This window comes from Hyaena hyaena, unplaced genomic scaffold (assembly GCF_003009895.1).
Source record: "Hyaena hyaena isolate Hyena2069 unplaced genomic scaffold, ASM300989v1 scaffold_284, whole genome shotgun sequence".
Lineage (NCBI taxonomy): Eukaryota > Metazoa > Chordata > Mammalia > Carnivora > Hyaenidae > Hyaena > Hyaena hyaena.
This window is the reverse complement of record NW_024080913.1, coordinates 934680-942272: the sequence shown is the minus strand read 5'-3', so window position 1 is coordinate 942272 and position 7593 is coordinate 934680.

Below are 7593 nucleotides of genomic sequence, written 5' to 3'. Positions count from 1 at the left end.
GTCACTAGCTTAGGAAAAGATCAAAATTCAAAATCTGAGATGAGGTTTCTGCTGAACGTGTATCACTTTCGTACCATCATAAAGTTGAAAAATTGTAAGTCGGGGAACATCTGTGGCAAAGTAAATTTGCAACAGCCAGGGTGATCCATTTCAAAGAAGCCTGCCACACAAAAACCCCAACCTACAGCTCCGGAGTGTTGCAAGATGATTTTAGTTTTATAAAAATGGATGATGTGTGTACATGGGTAGACTATGTAATGACATGTTCTCTTAATGTCTTGGAATACTGTAGATCTTTATAGACTTTTACACACCAGGAGAACATAAACTGCAGAGAAACCTGCGACTAAAAGCCTCAGGGTGGGGGGAAGGCCTTAGAAACCACTGCCAAATGGGTTATGAATCAGAAGTGAAGATAAAACATACAGAAGATTATAATTAGGAAATCAAGCCAAAAAGTATTCCTTAGTTATGGCCTACACATGTGTTAAGCCACAGAACAATACAAAGATGAGTAAGACAGGATTCTTCATTCTCAAACTAGCTGGTGAGATAAAACTACCTTATGCGGGGCGCCTGGGGGGCTCAGTCGGTTAAGTGTTCGACTTCGGCTCAGGTCGCGATCTCGCGGTTCATGAGTTCAAGCCCCGCGTTGGGCTCTGTGCTGACAGCTCGGAGCCTGGAGCCTGGTTTGGATTCTGTGTCTCCGTCTCCCTCTGCCCCTCCCCTGCTCAAGCTCTCTCTAAGAATAAACATTTAAAAAAATGTAAAAACTATCTGGGGCGCCTGGGTGGCTTAGTCGGTTAAGCGTCCGACTTTTGCTTAGGTTATGATCTCGCGGTTCGTGGGTTCGAGCCCCGCATCGGGCTCTGTGCTGACTGCCAGCTCAGAGCCTGGAGCCGGTTTCAGTCTGTGACTCCCTCTCTCTCTGACCCTCCCCTGCTCGCGCTGTCTCTCTCTCTCCTAGAAATAAATAAAAAACATTTTAAAAAAATGTAAAAACTATCTTATGTAATAAAATATGGAATAAGTTCAAACTGTGGGTTATAATTTGCAAGTGTCATAGAAATATAGAGAAAAGAAAGATGAGTGAGCTAGTTAGAGAAGGCTTCGTGGAGAGGCGGTGCTGCGGTAGGTCTCTCAAGAGAAGAGAAGTCAAGGTATGGACAGACCATTTCAGAAAGACACGACTGGTCACACAATGTGGGAGGCCCACAAGACCCGCATGACTACAGCAGAGGTTGAGAGTTAAAAATCTGTTCTAAATTGAGTAAAATGCTCAAGTATGCGCCAGATTGTGAGGAAATGCAGCACACAACAGAGAGCACTGGTAAAAAAAAAAAAAAATGGCATGATAAAAATGTGTCTCAGAAGTACAAGGTAGACTAGATTGAAGGCTGCTGAAATAATTCAAATCATGTCAGTAAATATTTAGTGAGTGCCAACAGTATCATTGCCATACATACTGTGGAGGACACAAAGATGAGTACGATGTACACAACTCCTGCACTCAAGAGGCTAATCCGTATGGCAAAGACATAAATAATTGTGATAGTAAGTAGAAAATTAAAAGGATGATTTTTGTGTTCTTAGAATCTATGAGATTCTTGAAGAGTCTCAAAGCACTATAGAGATTAAAAAAAAAAGACATCAAGTTGGGGATAAAGGAAGTTTGGTGGGGTTTTTTGTTTGTTTTGTTTTCTAATGTTTTTTATTTTATTTTTTGAGAGAGCGAAAGAGACAGCGTGAGCAGGGAAGGGTCCGAGACAGAGGGAGACACAGAATCTGAAGCAGGCTCCAGGCTCTGAGCTAGCTGTCAGCACAGAGCCGGACACGGGGCTTGAACCCATGTACCGTGAGATCATGACCCGAGTTGAAGTCGGATGCTCAACTGACTGAGCCACCCAGGTGCCCTGTTTTGTTTTTTGTTTTTTGTTTTTTTTTAAGAGGTGTGTTTTTGAATGGGTCATGAAGGAGCAACAGGATTTCAAGAGGCAGAAATGAAGAGAAGGAAATTCCAGACAGCAGGAGGCAAAATAATACTGTTGGGAAAGCACTACTATAAAAACTGGGTTCAATTCCATGTCAACAATCAGTTCTGTCATCTTGAACAAGTTTTATAACCTCTCAGAACTTTCATTTCCCCTCTGTAAAATGAGGATAATAATTGTATCTAACTCATCGTGTTGTAAAGACAGAATAATAATACATGAAGTGCTCGCTTCACCAACACATATACTGAATAATAATGTACGAAGAGTCTAGCACATACATTGGCATATAATTGGCATCCAGCAAATGTTAGCTGGGGCGGTTATAATAAGAAAGTGAGCATGAGGTGCAGAGGATGATAAGCACAGATGTTCTGGACACATGAAGAAAACTAGTTGTTTTAAGTATGAGGTCCGTGTGTGAGATAGATGTCTTAGTTTGCTCAGGTGTCTATAACAAAATACCTAAACTGGGAGGTTTATAAACAACAGAATTTATTTCTCACAGTTTAGAGAGGCCCAGCGTGATATAAAATACCCAGTCCACGCAGCAAGGGACAGTAAAAAGAGTGTGGACTCTGAGTTCCAGATCTACCAGTCACTTCCACAGTGACCTCAGACAAGTCTTTCTTAAGTCCCATTAGGCAATGTCCAGGAAGGAAGGCAGAAGACAACTATCTTTTGCCCAATTACTACATTCATGCTCTGTACTGAGTATAGGTTTATAGACTCTGTCAGGCAGAGAAATAACGACTAAGAAAAACAAAATTGAACCTTTCTAAAAACAGTCGGTTAAGCGTCCGACTTTTGCTTAGGTCATGATCTCGCGGTTCGTGGGTTCGGGCCCCGCGTCGGGCTCTGTGCTGACTGCCAGCTCAGAGCCTGGAGCCTGTTTCAAAGTCTGTGACTCTCTCTCTCTCTGACCCTCCCCTGCTCACGCTGTCTCTCTCTCTCTCTCTCTCCTAGAAATAAATAAAACATTAAAAAAAAATTAAAAACAAAAATAAAAACGGTTGTCTATATTTTTTAATTTGTTGAAAGAAATTTGTTTTTATGCACATTTCTCACTAAGGAAGCTATATCAGGAGGCATAAATACATATAAAGGCACCAAGGCTTTGGTGCAAAAAATAAAGGAAAAGCAAAAAATTAGGTATGATATCAGATGTATAAACAAGGACAGAAAAAGATAATCTGAGGTAACTGAGGGTCCCGAGATAGCTTTCTTCTGGAGTTCCTTCTGTTCCTGGGCACACCACCTTTCCAACCTACCTGCTGAGTCTCATCCCTTGTTTCCCCAAACCCTACACTCTCTGGATGTCATCACTGGGCTCATCTACCTGGGAGCTACAATGTATTTTAAAATAGTAGGGCTGCCTGACTGGCTCAGTTGGTAGAGCATGTGACTCTGGATCTTGGGGTCTTGAGTTCAAACCCCACATTTGGGTGTAGAGCTTACTTTTAAAAAAAATTATAGGAAGCTCATAAAATCTCTGTAAAGGCCAGAAAATCAGGCGTGGAGATGCTGTCCCCCTTCTCAAGTCCCAAACCACACAAGGAATGCTGCTCATCCTCTACTGCTACTCAACAGACACAGTATTTGATATGAACACTTATGCACGTGACACTGGGGACCAGACGCACAGATACACCGCAGCCGCTGTGGGACATCTCCTCTACTGTCCTTATCAAAAAGCCTACAAGGCCTGGTTCATCCCATACTCATCCTGAACCGATGTCTTCTGGGAGTGTGCCTGATCGGCCAAGGCTGGGTCACATGTCTGTACCTTAACGGCAACGAAGGCTTGGAGACAGAGTTTTGGCTTCCAACTTGGAGAAGTAAAAAGTATAATGTGGGAAATTCTCCAAACATAACAAGATTGTTCAAAAGATGCTAAATGGCCAAAACAATAAATGAGGACCATATATACTACTGTGGAGTTGTTCTCAGGCATGTCCAGGAATGAAAGCAGAAGACATCTATACTAAAAAACTGTACTACTTGCTAAAGTAGTTTCCAAAAATCTGAGAATATAACTTGTACAAATATAAAATGAACATGGGTCAATATTTTATTCAGCTCATCAATTGGTAAGGAATCAGTAAGATATTAAAACTGGTTCAAATAAGAACCGAAGTGATGGCTATTTACATTCTCTGTTCAGTAGAATCTACTAGACAAAACTCATTTGCATTTTTAGGTACAAGAATCATCTCCAGAGTTATTCTTTTTTTATAACCTAACTTTCTCTACAGAGTTGTAAAATAGTTTGGTCAATATAAGTCCATCAGACTCTTGCACCCTCACAGAATCAGGTAACCCTGCCGCCCTGCTTCAGACTTCACTGAAAGTACAGCCGATAATCTCATTTTGTTATTTCTAAGGACTGAAAAAATTTCTTAACGCAAGTGGAAACAAGCAAGGTGGAGAAAGGAAGGATACTGATATACTGGTATATTTTCTTATTTTTTAAAGTGAGAAGATAAACCATAAATTGTTAAAATGGGTACCTATTATCAAAGGAGGAGGGGAGTACTATGGAGAGGACAGAACTACAAGCTAGACTTCTCTGAATACACTTCATTTTGCTGATTTGGCTTTGGATCCATATAAATGTTTTACAGAATTATAAAGCAAAATCACATACATTTAAAAAGTGTCTCTAGGGCCGCCCGGGTGGCTTAGTCGGTTGAGTGTCCGACTCTTGCTCGGGTCTTGATCCCAGGGTTGTGGGCTTGAGCTCCGTTTGGGATTCTCTCTCTCTCCCTCTGACCTTCAGCCCTGCTTACACACACTCTCTCTCTCCTTCTCTCTCTCTCTCAAATTAAAAAAAAAATAGAAAGAAGAAGAAGAAGTGAAATGGAACACATGAACCTAACTGGCCTAACAGGTGGTAGCATAACCATACAGGGAACTATTCCAGGTGACTGAAAACACAATAGCTGACTTACATCCTTAGCGGAATATGGCCTAAGGGGGGTGGGGGTGGGGAATCTGTTATTATTCTCTGTAATAACCTTATTGGTGGTAGACTAGGTATTATTATTATGGAATATGATGGGGTAAACTAAATGAGTACTTACGTTGATATTTTAGAGAACTGAAATGTTCAGCAGGTTTGAAAGAGGTACAGATGAAAGACTGGTGAGGTTAGGTAAAAACTCCATAGCCTTCCATCTGGATTTGAAGTGTCAGTGTGAGCTTGGGATTTATTTAATCTATTTATATGATAATTATACATAATATACATAATAATTTTATATATATTGTAAAATTATATATAAATAAAATCCCCTTGCTCTGTCTATGGAAAGGCTTAGAAACAATGATCAATCTGGTATCAGTGACACTCCTACTGCCTAGGTTTTGGTATTTATACATCATTTCCACTAATGATCCATTAATGATCTCCTTGGAGAAATGGCTGATTCCAGGTCTGGGGCAGGAAGTGCTCCAAAAAAGCCTATGACAGTTCATCATACCAGAAAGTAAAGAACCTATTAAAGGGTACTAATGTCATGCCAAATACAGAGACTCAACAACCCAGAAGCCAATTTGAGTAAGTTCCCACTGGCCAAAGATGGGACAACATGGATATTAATAGGCACAAAACTGTAATGGGTCAACACATAGAATATGGTTAAATCCATAAATTCGTAATGATACAAAAATAGCTCAATGTTTTGCACGTGGATCTTATTTGGATCTCAACTCAAACAAGTTATTTTTTTAAGTGTATGAAAAAAGGAGAGTGTGAATACTGACATGATTGATGGCTTTAAGAAATTATTGTTAATTTGTTTCAGATGTGTTCATGGTCTTGTAGTTGGATTTGTTTAAGAACCTTTATCTTTTAGAGATACGCACTGGAATATTTATATAGGGAATAATCTGATGTCTAAGATTTACTTCAAGATAATCTGGGTGGTGTGAGTGTAAATGACAGAAGATCGGTCATGTATTGATAACCAGAAGCATGGTATAATGGTTTCATGGGGGCTCACGTCACTATTATCTCTACTTTTATATATGTTTAAAATATGCAAATAAAATTCCTTTAAAATTAAGTGACCATAAAGCTGAAAATGTCTACTACAGAAGAGAAGCCTCAACATTATGACATTGAGTCACTCCAAATTTACAGATATGTCTGCAATTATATATACAGCAATTCAATATAAATATAAACATAGCAACTCAAATAAAAACTCTGACAGAATTTTTCAGAAAATCTGATATGCTGATTCATATGGAAAATTCATATGGGAAAGTTAACATGCACAAAATACCAAGACAACTTTGAAAAAGAAAAACAAACATAAGAGTGGAGGAGTGACTTGTCCTATGAGACATGAAAAGAGATACAAAGCTGTTTTAATCAAAACTCTGTGATATCGAAGGAGCAACAGAAAAAAGATCAGATCAGTGAGCTCAGAAACCCATCTATGTATATATGGGAATTTGGTTTATGACAGAGGTTTCCCGTTCACAATGGGAAAGCAAATAAAATAAGCTCCCTATTTGACACCATTTAAACAAAACTAAATTCCAGATGAAATAAAGACCTAGAAACAACTATAAAAAAGGGAAAATAATACACCCTCTAAAACTAAGAAAATTAAATGAGTGTATCTTTTTGACACTAGAATGAACAAATTTTTCTTAAGATAAAAAAAGGGCACCTGGATGGCTCAGTCAGGTAAGCGTCCAACTTCAGCTCAGGCCATGATCTCATGGTTTGTGAGTTCAAGCCCCACGTCGGACCCTGTGCTGACAGCTCAGAGCCTGGAGCCTGCTTCGGATTCTCTGTCTCCCTCTCTCGCTGTCCCTCCCCGACTTGTGCTCTATCTCTCTGTCTCTCAAAAATAAATAAATGTAAAAAAAATGTTTTTAAGACAATAAAGCATGTATCATAAGGTAAAAGTGAATAAATTTTTCTGTACCAATATTATAAAATTTCATAGAGAAAAAATCAATATAAGCCAGAGACACCTGTGAAAGACTGAGAAGATATTTTTCATATATATCACTGTCAAAGATTAGTAGCCAGAATACACATATATATGTGTGCATGTGTGTATAAAACAACTACAAGACACTAAGAAAAAGCAACAATAGAAAAATGAACAAAAGATATGAACAGTCATTTCACAGAAAACTCCAATGGTCAATAAATGTGTGAAGATACTCAACCTCATTAGTAATTATGAATATGCAAATTATTAAAATGCTAATTCACCTTGCCCCTCCCTCTGCCCAGTTAACTCTAGCAGTAAGATGTACCTAGGGGTATCTTTTTTCTATAAATATACTAACCTATATTACTATCAATAAAGTATCCTTTTTCCATAAATACACTAACATCTATTACTATCAGTAAAGACATTTTGAATTGATGAGCCAAGGAATAGCTGAGTAAGAATTAGACAACAGTCGTTGCGGGCGGACGGTCATGGGTTTTCCTAGGAATTCCTGGAGGAAGCAGGGGCTTCAGGAGCTTAATGCTCATCTCTTCATAACTAAGTTTCTCCATGTAAAAATTGGTGTTTTGAGGTAAAGTGAATTATCAACATGATGAGGGATGAAAGGGTAAACTTGCACT